This window comes from Coffea arabica, chromosome 2c (assembly GCF_036785885.1).
Source record: "Coffea arabica cultivar ET-39 chromosome 2c, Coffea Arabica ET-39 HiFi, whole genome shotgun sequence".
Taxonomy (NCBI): Eukaryota; Viridiplantae; Streptophyta; class Magnoliopsida; order Gentianales; family Rubiaceae; genus Coffea; species Coffea arabica.
Window position 1 is genome coordinate 36,682,648 of NC_092312.1, and position 17,240 is coordinate 36,699,887.

The following is a 17,240-nucleotide window of genomic DNA, read 5'->3' on the forward strand; positions in this document are numbered from 1 at the left end:
TTGATTTTGAAGATGAGCTACTACCATCAAAACTTGCCATTTTTTGATAGCAAATAAGCAAAAAAAAAAATTTGTAAGTAATAATTTAACACTTACAAATTATAATGATAGATATTAGACGAATAAAAATAATTAAATAATTAGTAAAATATATAGAAAGTCTATAAAATTTAAACTTTCTTAAAAGCTATTAAACACAACTAATTTTTTTGAATTATCTCACTACTTATATTAATTATTTTTAATGGTTCTCGAACCGGCAGTTCTGATTCTGGTTCTATTTTTAAGAGAACCAGAACCGAAACCTTTATCCAAGGTTTTGCCACAGTTTTGATTCCGATTCTAGTCCGATTTCAAACAATCCGGTTCCGATCCGATTCCCGATTTCAAATGGAACCATGGCCATGCCTACTTTAGAATACCTATTTTGACAATGGACTCTATGTGAGGCATACTGGAGGACGAAACAAAAACAAAAAACGACGTCGTTTCCAATTGGCCCAAGTTTCAGGTGCCTAAAACTTTGCCAATTTCTTTGGCTGCTCTACTATCTCAGTCTCTCGCCTGAAACTTTGCCAATTTCTTTGGCTGCTCCACTATCTCAGTCTCTCCCTTTTCTCTCTTCTCTCTACTCTCATGAGAATTTCACCAATCCCTCTCTTGACATCTCTATCACCACACTCTCTAACTCTCTCTATCTCTCAATCGAACCTCTTTTTTGAGTTTTTTGGTTGAATCACACAGCAGCAATCGGTCTCTTTGCTTGCCCATTTAAGGTTTGTAATTGCATAATTTTTTTGAGTAATTTCATGTTAGAGTTATATAAATTATTCACTACTTACCCACTGAATACACCCACCACTCTTGATTTTTTTTCCATTTTTTTGTGATTATATTGGATAATTTTAGCGATCTTTGAAGCCATTTATGAGTTGTGTCAATAATGGTTCCTATTTTTGGATTTTTAGTTGCTCTATTATGTTGAATAAAGACGGTTAAACTTCAAAATTAGCCCTCAAATTGAAAGAAAAATTATTTGCGCAGCGGAATGAGCAAACAGTTTTGTTTTGTTCTTCTTGCTTTAAGTTGCAATTTGATTCAGGCCTTGATATTTCAAAACAAATAAGTACTTACTTGTTCAGACAAATATGCGATGCCTGATGTAGATGGTTGAATTCCAGCAATAAGCCTTCCACACGTCAGGCCTCTAGTTCGTCCACACAGACTCAAACTAATAGGTAACAGAGTTTTGGAGTTTTGTTTCGGTAGTGAAGAAACAACGATATTGCTTTCTTCCCTTTCCAAAACAATCGTGATTGTTTTTCACCCTAGTAGACCCCCTTAACAACTCTTTGTCAATAAGGCTTATTTATACAGTTGTTTTGATTAGATCAATATCTTATATCATCTTGATCAAATCATAACAACCGATTTATATTTTATTCTTATCTTGATCAAATCAAAAATAGAATACAATTAATACAATTATTTAATTCATGTTTTAGTTTTGATCACATCAAAATATAAACACAATTAATATAATTATATTAACTATTATTTTCATCTTTATAATATTTGAGTCATACTCAAATACCAACTCCAAATTCCGTCTAGCTTGGGTTTCAAGATGTGCTAGCATCCTTATCAAAGTCTAAACCCATTCTAATCAACTTCCCTATTAGTTCAAATCCTTTTGTGTGTGACTATCTAGGTCCATTACCCAGTTGGCAATGTAATAAACGTTAGCCTATTAACGTTAGTTAGAACATTTCTAACACTTGAGAAGTTCTCCAAATATACCTCAAGTTAACATAGTTCATGAGTGATGCCTAGCAGCATATCATGACACCCAACCGGTGATGAAAGATTGGAATCCTTTTATGTGAACCATGACTGCAATTGTTTTGCATAAAAATCCTTCTATTACTATATCCCTATTGAGTTCAGTTTAGTAATAATGTCAAACTCTAAAACTCAATCGTATGACTTAATCTATCAAATTACTTGACTATTAAATTGATTATCTACATGAATCAATTTGTCTTGGCCAAGAACTCCTTTAGTCAAGATTGATGGATTTCATAAGATATCAAACCATTCATGATGAAATAATAGATCCCATTTTGCATAAACACTTGGCTCCATGCATAACTAATTAGAGGTACCATATGCCAATACTCATCCGTGATTAGAACAAGTATTTTCTGCATTGATAGACTTTAACCACCCATGAATGAGCCAACCGTGTCATCTCAGGTCTGAGGATCACATGCACCATTGCAATCAATAATGAATCATTGACATTAATAAGCTAATGATTCATTATTTAAATTAGACAGTGTTCAAGCCAACTTGTCACACAAGTGCCTCTCATATTTGTTCTAGTAGCACATACTTAATGGTATGAGACTCGCCATTCTATTATCATTAATATCTCATATTAATCATAGAAAATAAATATGAGACTAATCTTCCGGATTAAACTTGCCCAATTAATAATCCTATGATTAGGAACAATTTAATATTATTTGTACCAAGCTTTTCCGTCACTCATATTCTCATCACATGAGAATGGAACCTTAACAAGTAATAATGGACAACATTCAATCAAATCTAAACCAAGAATAATTGAATCAAGAAGTGCCATTTTATTTTAATCAAGACAATAATTATTAATGCTCTAGGGCATACTGCTAACACAAATAAGACAGAATGTGGTTAATCTATTTTAACCCTTCAGCAATTGAGTGCCACTTATTCACTTTCATGTTTGCAATACCTGTTCAATTATTGGACTTTATATGAAATTTTGGTTGGCTTTCATTCTTTTTATTGATTGGTATGTTTTTTCGTATTAATCTAGACATGTAAAGAGTAAGCAATTTGGGCTAGTGTTCTTATGGTGGAAGTAGTAAGCGAAGTAGTCACTATTTTTTGGACAAAACTTTGAGGGAGATTTGAAGAATCAGATACAAATCACTTGCAAATTGAAAGGTATGACTTTCCTCTGTCACTTTGTTTTTCCTTTTGATTGATAAGTCTTGCCAATTTTAAAAAGAGCAGAAAATCTGATTCTGTTGTTGTTCGCTAGTAAGGCAGTTTATGTGATGATGGGATAGGGAAGAATGAACACAAATTAATTGCAAAAGTTTGTTTGCATTATGGTTTTTCATTCTTTGTTTGTTGATGTTGTTATCTAGTTGGTAAAACTTGCAATACCAGATAGGCATAAACTAATTGGGAGCTTCCTGTGAAAACTTGGAACCGAACTAACCTTGTAGCTAACAGTCAGCTATGCAAGCCATTATAATTCTGGTCATAAATTGGTGTAGAAATGTCCAAATTGGATGCCACTTATTGCACATGAAACCAGATTCAATGACCATTCAAATGGTATAAGAGTCACACTTTGATTCTTTTTCTATTAATACCGGTAAATCTGCAAATTGGACTAAAAATTTGAACTCTGCACATCTGAGAACCATAGATGTCCTGAATTGCATGCGAATTTAAGATGGATTATAGTTAAAATCATAAAATGATGCACTTTAAGAAAATGCAGTACCCTGAATGTAGTTTAGGAGGGTACAAATTTTATAGTTTTTTGACAAATGCATAGCGAGTAACATCAATTTCACTAGGCACTAACAAGAGCTAAAGTAATCTGTTAGCTAACAATCAGTTATGCATGCCTTTATATTTCTGCTCATAAATTGTTGTAAAAATGTTCAAATTGGATGCCGTTTGTTGCACATGAAACCAGATGCAATGGCCGTTCAAAATAAGATCATGCTTTGATTCTTTTTCTATTAATACCAGTAAATCTGTAAAATGGACTGAAAATTGAACTCTGAACGTCTAAGAAATGTAGATGTCCTGAATTGCATGAGAATTTAAGGTGGATTATAGTTAAAATCACAGAATGATACACTTTAAGAAAAAGCAGTACACTGAGTGCAGTTTCAGATGCTACAAATTTTAAATGTTTTCAACGAATGCATAGTGAGTAACATCAATTTCATTAGGCTTAAGAAAGTGCTAAAGTAATCTGTAAGCTAACAGTCTGCTATGCATTCCTTTATAATTCTGGTCATAAATTGGTGTAGAAATGCTCAAATTGGATGCTGTTTCTTGCACACGAAATCAGATTCAATAACCTTTCAAATGGTGTAAGAATCATGCTGTGATTCTTTTTCTATTAATGCCAGTAAATCTGCAAATTGGACTGAGAATTGAACTCTGTAGATCTGAGAACTGTAGATGTCCTGACTTGCATGCAAATTTAGGGTGGATTTTAGTTAAAATCACAAAATGATGCACTTTAAAAAATAGTAGTACCCTGAGTATAGTTTAGGATGGTACAAATTTTATAGTATTGACAAATGTATAAAGAATAACATCAATTTCACTAGGCACTTGCAAAAGCTAAAGGCACTTGCAAAAGCTAAACTAATCTGCTAACTAACAGTCAGGTTTGCATGCTTTTGTAATTCTGGTCATAAATTGGTGTGAAAATGTATGGATGCCATTTGTAGTGTAAGCTAGATTCAGTGTATAAAGTTATATGATACGACATTTTAAAGTGCCTTTGCAGAAATCAAATTTTTAACATTTTAGAGCTATCCTGACATTAGAGATTCGCAAGAATGGTGCTTTTTGTTGGCAACTGTACTGCCTTAATAAATGAGTTTTCCTGATACCTTTAAATGCCATTGAGCTATCCCCACATTAGAAGGGATGACACTCATCCGAGCTGTGACGAAAGGTAAAGTGTCAGCTTATATCATCTATCCTGACACTTTCAAATGACCTTAAAGGCATTTTTTGTTGCAGTGTGGCTTGGAGTGTCCACCTGACCAGAAGGAAAGGCAAATATAGTGATTGCAAGGCTGAACTTGTGAAGATAGCCAGTCCATATATACATGCAAAATGATGAAACGGTTGCTAAACCCGTGAAAGGATTGATTCTTGGTCCACTTGCAAGCTTTATATTTTGGTTGCTGAACCATGAACAGAAAGGATTGCAGGAGGCCCTTATAGTAGTTTTGCTGCTGTGGCATGTGCAGGACTACTATGAGATGCTGCTTTTAGTGTTGATGGATGAGGTAAGCTACTTGATCCTTTTCTTCTTCTTGTTCTTCTCTTCCCTTGTTAAAAACCATAATGAGGGATTTTGGAAACCATAACGAGATCTAGCTATACCTAATCAACTTTAAGTAGCAGTTATTTTTCTTATCGTAGTCATTTTTTAATGCTAAGCTGTTCTGCATCAAGCTTTGCGCATTTGTCAAAGATAAAAAATTCGTACAAAATGAAAGATCATTTCCAATGGAAACTAAACAAAGGCATTTTGAGCTGAATTGTATAATAAATAGGATGTTGGTTTTCAGCTTTGGTAAATTTTGTATAATTGGACCTTTTTAAGCATGAAATTTGCACAAGCATCTAATCTAAGCTATGCACGATTTGTATATTGACTACATTATGAGGTTTAAATCATATCTAGTAGAATTGTTTGTCATTTGTCTCAAAATGTTCTTCTAATGGAAATTAACTTGAATGTTGGTTTCACTTGCTCTGCTTGATTAATGATTGGGATCTGAACGAATGCCTGCTCCTCTTCATGCTGTTGTTGTTCTCAGCAAACTCTTGGACGTGTGCCACACTGTATTTTGCGTCCATTGATGTTTGTTGACCTAATCACTTTCTAGACAAAATTGGTGTATTGAGATTGGGATATATCTTTCTCTGATTGACCAAAATCCTGAAATCTTGTCAAAATATTTTGTTCTTTCTTCTCTGTTCTAGTGGATTATTGCAATTTTTTGAACGATTGCTTTCATCCTCTCTTTTCTTCCTCAAAATGAGCATTTTGATTCTTGAACATTTGTAATTTATATATACTTAGACAAATTTTCTTGGATGTCAATTGCCTCAAAAGGTCAATGTGAACAAATCTGTTTCTTCATTAGCTACAAAGTAGTGATTTGGGTGTGTAAATATTGATCTTGGCTAACTAATGCCACCTAGTATACTAAAGGATTAAAGATACCTGTTATTTCAGTTGTTTTGCTTGATCAAGTTTTGGATATTAATGTGATCAATTAGTTATGTGCAAGTGTACCTGCAAAGCTGTGTCTCGTGGTCATGGTTTCTGAGTGACTATTACAAAATGATTGGAATAAAAGTTGGGATTTTTCTTAAGCCACTGTTGCAGTCACAATTCATGAAAGATGCGGATTACTACAGATTGCTTGCTTAATCTGGTTACAGTTTGAGAGTGACTCCTGTTGTATATTAACGGTTTTCTTACATTGTTTTCTTTATGTCACATGGACTATGGACATCCTTTTTGACATGATTTTAGAGCAAGTAGTAGCTCCAAAGGATGCAAATATGTTTCCTGCATAACCTGTAAAGTTGCTTTGTAGTCATGTTTCTTGAGTGGCTCTATTTTAAGTTTGCTGTTTAATGATTGGGATAAATGTTGAATTCATGCTTTTGTGGGTAATTGTTCTTGGCGTTATGTGTTTATGTCATGCTTTCTTTTCTGTTTCTTGTTCGCTTGATAACTTTTTGACTTGAGGTATCAATGAGATCTTAAATCTTTCATGTTAAGTGTTCAATGACTATATACATTGACAGCAGGAAATTCAGTTGAATTAATCGATTTGGCCCACTTAAATTAAAAACTCATATGCTACGCCTTACGAGTGAAATTATGCTTGGAGAAAATCTAATTAACTTGTTCTCCAAGAGCTTTTTGTTTAAATAATTATCGTCATGTCTTACATAGGTTTACATACATATTACTTGAACATACATATCATTTTTTATTCAATGTAGTGTGCCTTGTGCATTCCTTGAGTTAGATCATGCAACTTGCCCCAAGATGCTTAACTTCTTCACTGGCTGGAATTTAGTCTAGACTTGACAATAGGTGTTAATTTTAATCTATGAAAAGTTGCTTTTTGGCCTGCTTTGAGAAACTGTGTACAAAATCTGAATTTTCTTGTTTTCTAATTACTCTTGCTCTATTCAACATATCCCACTGAAATTGCCCATCATATTCAGCTAAAACAACTAATGCATGAAGTACTACATAAGAAATGAAGTACTAACTAATCCATTCCTGAACAGCAGTAAGTAAGATTTGTTACGTTGTTTTCTTTGGTTACTTTGTATCGCTGTTCAGCAACCAGGATCTTTCTTTTCCTTTTCTTTATTTTGTGAGTTCACGCATCCGAAAGACTATCAGCAGTAATGCTGGGTTTCTGGTGTACATTGTTTTCTTTTGATATCTGCTTGATGTTGATGAGGAGTGTGATTTAAGTGCTTATGATATAAACTAACACACGTGTCAAACAAAACTAATTGTGAACTCCAGAATTACAAATTCGAGGAATGCCAACCATCTAAATGTAAACTGGAGTGTGCAAGCCAAATTTGTAGTTATGTATCTAAATGTAAATCATTAATAGCACAAAATATCACAAAACTTGGCTCAGAGCACCGTCAAATGGTGTATCTCTAAAATTGATGTGGGATGAGATGGGTGAGATCTAGCCTACTTGTGCGAGCAGAAGAACAAGGGCCTTGAGATTGTTTTGGTGCTGTGAACATTATTCTGGACAGTGATGTGGTAAGAAATGAGGGAAAGAAGTAGAGAAGCTAAGAGAAAGAAGAACAACACAACTAATAAACCAAAACTAAATCTTCATTCATCAAATTCTCTGCAAAGAATGACATAGAAACACAAGTATTCATAAAGTAAGAAGGTACCTAAAACTCCTATTTCCATATTCTAAATAGGAAAAGTAACTAGTTGTAGAACTTTAGAACTTATAGGAACTTTCCCTTTCCCCATAAGAATGCTTGAACAACTTACCTGATATTGTAGATAATGAAAAGAGGCCCAAAATGATGACTGACATTCTGGAAATTTTAAGTGACAAAGGAAAGACCAAAATGTTTAAGGCCTAATAAGAGAAACCACTGAACATGCAGAGAACTTTGACCATTGTTAGACTCTAGGAATCACCGCGGATAGACTCTTTTAGACCAAAATTATTCTTTTTTGTCAAATGATCCTTTAGTTTTATTCTTAGCTTCCAAGGATGAAAATATCCTTTCAACCAGCTTATGGTTGGAAAATTAGTGGAGAAATTGGTAGAGAAAAGGGTAGGGAAGGGAAACCAGTTATTATCACTTTTAGCTGATTAGAACTTGAAGCTTCCAAAATTTTGTTGTTAGCTGTGTCAATTTGCTGCTAAACCAGAAATAAAGCTTCAATCCAACTGAATCTATTGGCCATGCCATCTAATGTAGAGAGAAAAGATTGCAATGCTTCTAATTTTTTTTTCCAATTTCATGCACTTTTATCTTTTAGCAAAGCAACTTCTTTTGGACATACTCTCAAAATCCTTCGAGAAAGTCTCAAAGTTTGAAAAGAGTTCTGCGTTTGTAACCATATTAGTCAAAGAAGAAGAAAATATGGCTGACAAAGAGAAAAAAAGTTTGATTCTTAACTTACATAAGTCCTCCTCTTAAATTTTATTCAAGGAACTTAAAGTGGTCTTTTTGGAGTGCTTGTGGGTCAGTCCCATAGGCTTGTGGCGGTTGCTGGACGGCATACTCAATTTCTAGTATAGTGAACATATCGCAAATACTTTTCTCCATTCACAATCTAGCAATGTCATACTCAATTTGTAGTACAGTAGTGAACATATCGGAAATACTTTGCTCCATTCATAGTCCAGCGATGTCATACTTAATGGCTAGTAAAGTAGTGAACATATCTCCATTCACAGTCTAGCAAAGTCTTTCAAGTCATTACAGAAACACCATATAATGGCCTCATACTAAAATAGACTGCTGGTATAAGGGATTTCAAAGATATGGCCTATAGGCTCATGCTAATATAAACCGCTGGTGTAAAGGATTCCAGACTCTGGAATCCAAGAATCCGCCTGAATAAACTTAGAAACTGTGAAAGCAATGACTTCCTTGGACCGATTTAATGCTTTATATCCCACCCATGAAATTCGTCTCCCTGTATCTGCACCAGCACCCCAATTACCGTATTCTCTGTAGGTTAGCTCATCTGTGTGATGGCCTGGCCACTCATACCACCTAGCTGGATCTATGATGCTTTCCAAGAAAGATTGCATCACAATCACGGTTGACCATGCAAACCATGGTCTTCCAAGAAAAGCATGAACCTGAGATTTGTTGGACTGCAAATCTGGGGCTGCTGTCAAAGTGGAATTTTGAATGACAAATCCACTAATCTCATCGCGTGACCTTTTTCCCTATGCAGTGAAAGTAATAACACGGTTAGGCAACCGTGCAAATAGGTTGCCGCTTTGAAAGACTGCCGCAGCATTGCCAAACACAAAATCAACAGTGCCGTAGATGTCACACTCCTTATAGAATTGCCTGCCAAAGTGTGCACAGAGTGTGTCATGGAACCCTAAAAATGTACATCTGTAAAATGATGATCTGTCAGACTGGGACATTAGGGCAACAGCTTGAGTGGCTTCTCCTGCTGAGTTTTCCAAAGTTATGTACTTGGCCATGAAACGATTACCTTTAACAGCTGCAAACAATGAAATGTAATGGCATTTTAATAAGCTTCATATGCTATGAAATAGATAAAGAAAAAGTTTATGAAAAAGAAAAAGAAAGGAAAAGAGATAGTAAATAAAGCTTGCTGAAAATTTAAATCCTGTATGCAATATTTGTGCCACTGCAGAACCAAAATGAACTTCTAAATCTTCATCTGCCATACATTTCCAGCTGCAAGGACACAAGAAATTGAGCAACGTTCATGGAAACGGTATTATGTTTAATGCAATCGTGTCCAAGATAAGACCTGGAGCATATAGAAGGATAATGGATGTCATTGCATCAGCACCCATTCAGAGTCAATCCAGGTACTTCATTCATGTGGAGGCAGGTATATATGTGGAGATTGTGAAAGTGTGGGTAAATAAGACAAATATAGCTTTGATTGGAGATAGTGAAAATGTAACCAAAATCACAATGAACAGGAGATTCCCAGAATTTCAAACAAACAAAACTGCCACTGTTTGTAAGGACTTCTGACTGCAATTTATAATTAACGTATATGCTTTAGTAGGATCACAACATTTTAGTTTTAATGAAAAGGTGTGTAGTAAAAGGCAGGGTATGAAAAACAGGAGACATCAAGTTCTCCTTTCTTCACTACCTTATAGCACTTTGCCGTATGTTGCAGTTCATTGAAGCTTTCCTTTTAATGCAGCAAAGAAGCCTTCTAGTACATTGCAACAAGTCTATTCCAATTATTTAGTTGATCAGGCTTTGTGTTTACGGAAAATTTCTATTATCTATGTTATTGAATTTGTGTGCAATATGGTACTAAAGTCAGATATGGAACGGCTTTATCTTAGTTTTACATAAAGGCCTAGTTGCTTATATTCATTTGAAGCACAAGATTTCAACAATATCAAACATGCACACTTTGTATCTCTACTATGTCTAGCTCTACAAAGTTACAGTGGCTTTTGAATTTCAATACCTCAATTCTTCAAGCTCATTTGCTTCGTGCAGCAATCTATACTCCTTGGAGTACTACTACAATTTAACACATCATCCTGCATTATTAAGATTATTTAATTCATACATTCTACTCAGTACAATATCTAAATTTAACAACATACTGGATGATTGAATTACTCTCCCATCATAAAAAGTGCTAACATCTTTGCAGAAAGCTTATTTCTTTGGCAATAATACTATTAACTCTATCAGTAGAAAGAATATTCAAAGATTGTATATCCGTACAGAGATTCTCAAATTGACTCTGTTTGGATCCACTAGTTTTTCAAAATCTAATTTTTCAAATACTAAAAATTTTTAAAAAGCTTCAATGAACTGCAACATATGGCAAAGTGCTATAGTGTAGTGAAGAAAGGAAAACTTGATGTCCCCTGTTTTTCATACCTTGTCTTTTACTACAAACCATTCATTAAAACTGAAATGTTGTGATCCTACTAAAGCATATACATTAATTATAAATTGCAGTCAGAAGTCCTTACAAACAGTGGCAGTTTCGTTTGTTTGGAGCTTTGGAAATTCATTGTGATTTTGGTTACATTTTTACCATACTCAGTCAAAACTATATTCGTTTTATGTACCCACACTTCCACAATCTCTACATATATACCTACCTCCACATGAATGAAGTACCTGGATTGACTCTGAATGGGTACTGATGCAATGACATCTATTATCCTTTTATATGCTCCAGGTCTTGTCTTGGACATGGTTGCAATAAACATAATACCCGTTTCCATGAACGTTGCTCAATTTCTTGTGTCCTTGCAGCTGGAGATGTAAACAGATACAACCATAACCAATACAATCACGATGACTGGTGAAGCGCCCTTTAGCCATACCTCCCTACCTGCACGTGGAGATTAGTTGGTCAATGCTAATAGCAGCCTGAGTGTTCTTTTTGTTTGTTAGTTGGTTGCAGGGATAACATATATTGCATGTTTTGAGTATTTAAAAGAAAATTGAGATGCAGAAGTTTACTGATATTGGTGGGGAACGAAATCATGATTGCAAATTGTTACCTTAGTCCTAAAAACAGAAATAAAAGGCTAATCTGTTTTTGTGTTTGTATTTTATTCTATCTTAGTTTTCAGACATAATGTTTCATTATTTCTGGCGGTAACGTACTATAGCCAACTGAAACTTTAATCCTTGCCCAAAAAGGATGATTTGTTTGTTGAATTGCTTTGAGTGTATAATGCAAATGGATAAAAACTATTTCAGGCCAATGGACATCTTTGGGGGTAATGAAGAACTGCGAATGGATAAAACCAGTTCGGGCTAATGGACATCTTTGAGGATAATGACCTGAAACTGCCCGCTACATAAAAATATGCTTGATATTCAGAACATGATTTACTTCCTGTAGCCAACTTAAACTTTAATCCTTACCCAAAAAAGGATGATTTGGTTGTTGAATTGCTTTGAGTGTATAATGCAAATGGTTAAAAACCATTTTAGGCCAATGGACATCTTTGGGGGTAATGAAGAACCATTAAATGTTCATTTTAAAATAGAAACTACTTTTGATCTAAAAAACATAAAATGAAATTCCAAAGAAGCCAATCACTAAGACAATCAGTTAGTCAATGTTAAAGAGTACTAACCGATTAACAGGCATTTAGTCATACAATGTAAAACTACCACAGCTTAGCTAAGTGTGTCCTCTTGCAATAATTTGGACCAACACTGTCCCATCCTTTATTGGCATCAAGCACTTAATACTTTATGTCGTGACATTTTACCTCGAATTTGATAAAGAAAATTGCCTTATTAGATTAATGTATCCTATGTCACAATCTATCATAACCGAAGTAAGTCCTTGGAAAATTATTTTATCTGATTGAATGGAATATCCATTATTGACTCATTCTGTTAGAATCGAAAGCCAATGACTATTCTCCAAAAACCACATGAATATTTTCAGCCTCTTTCATGATACCACCATACTACTAACAGATTCACTCTTATTGGGTTCAATAATTATAGCAAAATGTTAAATATGATTTTCACCTATGTAACTATTCATTAAATTCAGACAATTATCGTGAATTCTGAAGCCTGAGATTAGCTGGCCTCATGTTAAATATATGAAGTTCACTTTAATTTGTCTGAATTGTCATTGCAGTATGTAAAAGCTCTAGCATCCAAAACATCATCAAGTAGTTGATCATACACATTGGAATTTAGTGTAAAATCCCTCTTTTTCTTTTTCTTTTTTTTTTTTTTCTCATTTTCAAGTTTTTAAAACAAAAGCTACTCTTTGATCTCAAAAACATAAAATGAAATTCGAAAGAAGAAGCAAATCACTAAGACAATCGTAAAGCCAGTATTCAGGAAGGTCAGCAAATGAAACAGATGTTTGCTATCTATGAGGCTTCAAGGCAAGTAATAAACTATGAGAAATCTGCTGTTTTCTTTAGTGCAAACACGTGCAGGAATCTGATAAAGGAAATACGTTCTTAGTTGGGGAATATGAAGGAAGCTACAAGCGGGAAGTACCTGGGACTACCTAAGTACCTATGCTGATAGGGAGATCCAAGCAACAAGTTTTTGGATACATCAAAGCAAAGGTACAAGACAAGCTGCAAGGATGGAAGAGGCATTTGCTGAGCCCAGCAAGAAAAGCGGTACTTATAAAATCTGTGGCAATGGCACTTCCTACCTATACCATGTCTTGTTTCAAACTCCCAAAAGTACTGTGCAAAGATGTAGGTAAAATGGTAGCAAAGTTCTGGTGGGGCAATGGAGAAAGCAAAAGGAGGATGCACTGGACTAGCTGGGAAAAGATGTCTCATGTGAAAGGAAGAGGGGGACTGGGAGTTAGAGATATAGAGAAATTCAATGATGCCTTCTTAGCCAAGCAGCTTTGGAGGATGCTCACACAACCAAACCTACTTGTAAGTAGGGTGATGAGGTCAAAGTATCTAGGAAGAGCACAAGATTGGGATAAAGACCCTCCAAAAGCATCTTCTTGGATATGGAAGAGTCTAATGGGAACTAGGAAGCTGTTGAACAAATGACTATGGAAAAAAGTGGGAGATCGAGAAACCATTGACATCTGGCATGACAAGTGGATTCCAGGTAGTGCAGATGGTAAGATCAAAACTAGAAGGAATCCAGAATGCACAATCAGGACAACAGCAGAGCTGATGAGAGAAAGAGAATGGAACCAGGAGATACTCAAAAGATGGTTCATAGCAGAAGATATCCAGAAAATCATGGCTATCCCTATAAGTATAACAGGCTGCAAAGACAGAATGTATTGGAGATGCACAAAGTCTGGGCTCTTTACTGTAAAGTCAGCCTATGCTGTAGCAATGGAAGAACATCTACAACAGCAGATGACAAGGAGGGAAGAGAATAAAGAAAGCACTAGAAATGCTCAAAAGATATCGAACATCTGGAAAGGAGTGTGATCCCAGCAGATGAAACACAACTCAAACATTTCATCTAGAGATGCCTGCACCATAGTATACCAGTGAATGAGCAGATAAACAAGAGGATAGGAAGAAGAAGTCCGATGTGTGAATGTTGTGGGGAAGTAGTGGAAACAGTCAAACACATGCTGTTTTTCTGCAAAAATGCTGAAACCACTTCGAAATTAGCACCTCTGCAATGGGACGGGTTGAATGACATGAGAAGCAACTTTGTAAGATGGTGGAAAGGGATATTTAGGAGCTAGGATGAGAGACAAAAGGACAGGATCACGTAACACTGTAAATATTTTGTGGCAAATCTGGAAAGCAAGGAACAGGAAAGTTTTTGCTGAAGAAAAAGCAGATCCAGGGAAAACAGTGCAAAAGCTCAAGTAGAGTGGAATGAGTATATAGAAGCTCAGAACAGCACAGGGCCAGAGTTCATTGAACAAACAACCAACTCAAGCAGACTGGAAAACTGGAAACCACCAATAGGAGAGATGATAAAGATCAACTCTGATGCTGCCTTCTCAAAGAATATGAACAAAAGTGGAATAGGAGCCATTGCTAGAAATGGAGAAGGACAGCTGATGAAAGCTTGGGCCAGAGCTGAGATAAAAACAAGTGAGCCACCGGTGGAGGAAGTGGCAGCAATTAGAATGGGAATGGTGGTGGCTCGAGAAGCTCAATGGAAGGAACTGGAATTCCAGTCTGATTGAAAGGAGGTGCTGGACCTGATCAACAAGGAAAATGGGAAGGAATCTAGAGTTGATATCATTCTAGAGGGCAACGCCAACATGAGATGCTTGTTTGACAAATGTACTTTCTCTGTTGTCCATATAGTAGGGAACAAGTGTGCATATGCTAGCAAAGTTTGCTGTCAAGTTAGTTAGGAATATTGAATGGGAAGGAAATTGTGATGTAGCTCCATGAGAGTGCACAAAATGATTACAAAGGAAGTAATTGTGATGTATCAAATCTTGTGATATCAAGTTAATGAAAACCAATATGATTTTGACAAAAAAAAAAAAAAAATCACTAAGACAATCAGTTAGTCAAATTGGAAGAGTCACATACAAATGTTAAAAGTATCAACCAATTAACAGGCATTTAACCATACAATATAAAACTACATAATTCAAACACTGGTAAAGAACAAAATAAAATTTGATAGTATCACTCAAGTTATAGGTGGCTAGCTGCCTAGCAGTAGCAACTGCAGTAATCAAACACAAAAATTCTGAATATTGGAAAAAAATGCTGCCCTTCTATAAAGTTTTCTATGCAAAGCCTCAATTTTCAATAACTCAGAATAAGCAACATAATAATGATTACTGGATTTCAACAGATTATAAGTAACTTCAATGGGATGGTATCCTTGGAAAAGGACAAAATTAAAGTGAGCCACACCAGTAATTTCCAAGAGACTCTTCACCTATGGAGTGGGACAAATTTGCAAGAACTCATCATATACGAGTGTAGTGCATTTAGACAGATATCCTTTTGATCACATTGAGTTACTTGGAAGCTTGCTTATGACAAGAAACTCTGGTTTCTTTATCATGATTAGAAGCAATGTGCAGACGTTGAATCTCATTCTCTACATTAAAATCACAACTAAAGGAATTTACTAAGTGAGAATTTGTTAAAGTAAATCCCACAAAAGAGTTCAATCTGCTATCTGCTGCCGCAACACCATTTACCTCCATACAATTTCTTCTTGCTTATTGAGGATTACTACCAACACAGTTACTTGTTATTTGTGGTTCCATAAACGAGTAACTAACATGTTTCTTTTCCATTTTAGAGCTCAATATTCCTATGCATGGTTTAGAGACATTAAAGAGTGAAGATTCATCTCCATAAACTATATAGGCATAGCAATGCATGCTCTTTTGCTTTGAATAAATTGACTTTTAGTACATGCCTCATTAAACATGCCATCAAACATATCAGCCCTTGTAGTTGATTTTCTTTCTATTTTCATTCTCACAAAGAAAGCAGATAACTAAAAAGATGATTATACATTACCAACTACACACAGTGAAGAAAACACAACAATATACTCAGGAAAGTAGCCCTTTATTATATTCCACAATCCAAACTAAGCATTATCTAGCAAAAAGCTATATCACATAGCAGCAAAGCATCATAGCATCGTCCAAAAGAAAACCAGGCAAAACCAACCATAAGATCACTGTCAGAAACCAATAATCGAACCATTAAAAAGCAAGTATTAGATCAGTCTGTAACATACCCGAATGGAGTAATTGTTAACTTCGCTTATAATTCTTGATTATAAATTTTGTACATAATAGCTAAGAACAACAATACAGAACATCAGCATTAAAATACCTATGACTTCAAGACTAAAAAGGAAAAAAACCAAAGGAAAAGTAGAAAAAAGATTCATACCACTCGGTAGAAATTAATAGAAACAATTCCTTGTTGTCTGCTTCTTGGCAACTCGGTAGAGAAAAATAGAAACAATTCCTTGTTGTCTGCATCTTGGCCTCTCTGTGTCTCCTTTTTCTTGTGTATATACGTGAGAAATAAAGAGGGAGAATGAAAGGAAATGGGCTATTTCTCGTCTTTTTTTTTTTCACTAAAATGGTCAATATATTCACTGAATTTCAGCACCAAAATCCTAACAACTCCCGTCTGAAAATTTGGAAAACTTTTGCTTCAATCAGATGGTGATAAAATTCGGAGGGTACAATTAAAATACATCTAAAGGCAGAAAAATAAGTCAAAGACTTTTTAGGGACAAAAGCAAACATCTCATCTAAACAGGATTTTGTGACTGAAGGAAATAGTACAACCCAATGAGTGAGGTGAATCAAAGAATGGAGCACTTTTTTGGGCAAAAATCCCTGATTTTTAGGGTAACAAGGACTGCCTAATCAACAGTAAATTCACTTGTTTGCATCCTTTCCAAGTACAATAAGCAGACAAGAAAGGCAATCATGGAGTGGAAATTCGGATACCTTTATGATAGGAAATTCCTATCATAGGCAGCTCCCAGAGAATGACACGTGTATTTATAAAATGAAGAATTCACGAACCATTATGTTGCAGTGGTAACACGTGTGGAGATAAACCAAACAAGACATGTCCGGATGCAGCTTTTTTTCCCCTCCAATTCTTCCGTTCACTGTGCATTGTTTCCCCACCGCTTTATTACATTTAAAAAATTGTGAAATTATAATTTTCTGCACCTAA

At 35.2% G+C, this 17,240-nt stretch overlaps 2 long non-coding RNA genes across 2 annotated transcripts; one reads left to right on the plus strand and one right to left on the minus strand.

The window, feature by feature from the left end:
• Positions 1-425: 425 nt before the first annotated feature.
• On the plus strand, positions 426-15,006 carry LOC113727274 (uncharacterized). Its single transcript, XR_011839424.1, has 4 exons — positions 426-776; positions 2,864-2,994; positions 4,834-5,105; positions 11,824-15,006. It is a non-coding gene; the product is annotated as an uncharacterized lncRNA (long non-coding RNA).
• On the minus strand, positions 8,727-16,999 carry LOC113727275 (uncharacterized). Its single transcript, XR_003457764.2, has 2 exons — positions 16,434-16,999; positions 8,727-11,449 (listed from the first exon to the last, which is right to left on the minus strand). It is a non-coding gene; the product is annotated as an uncharacterized lncRNA (long non-coding RNA).
• Positions 17,000-17,240: the final 241 nt, after the last annotated feature.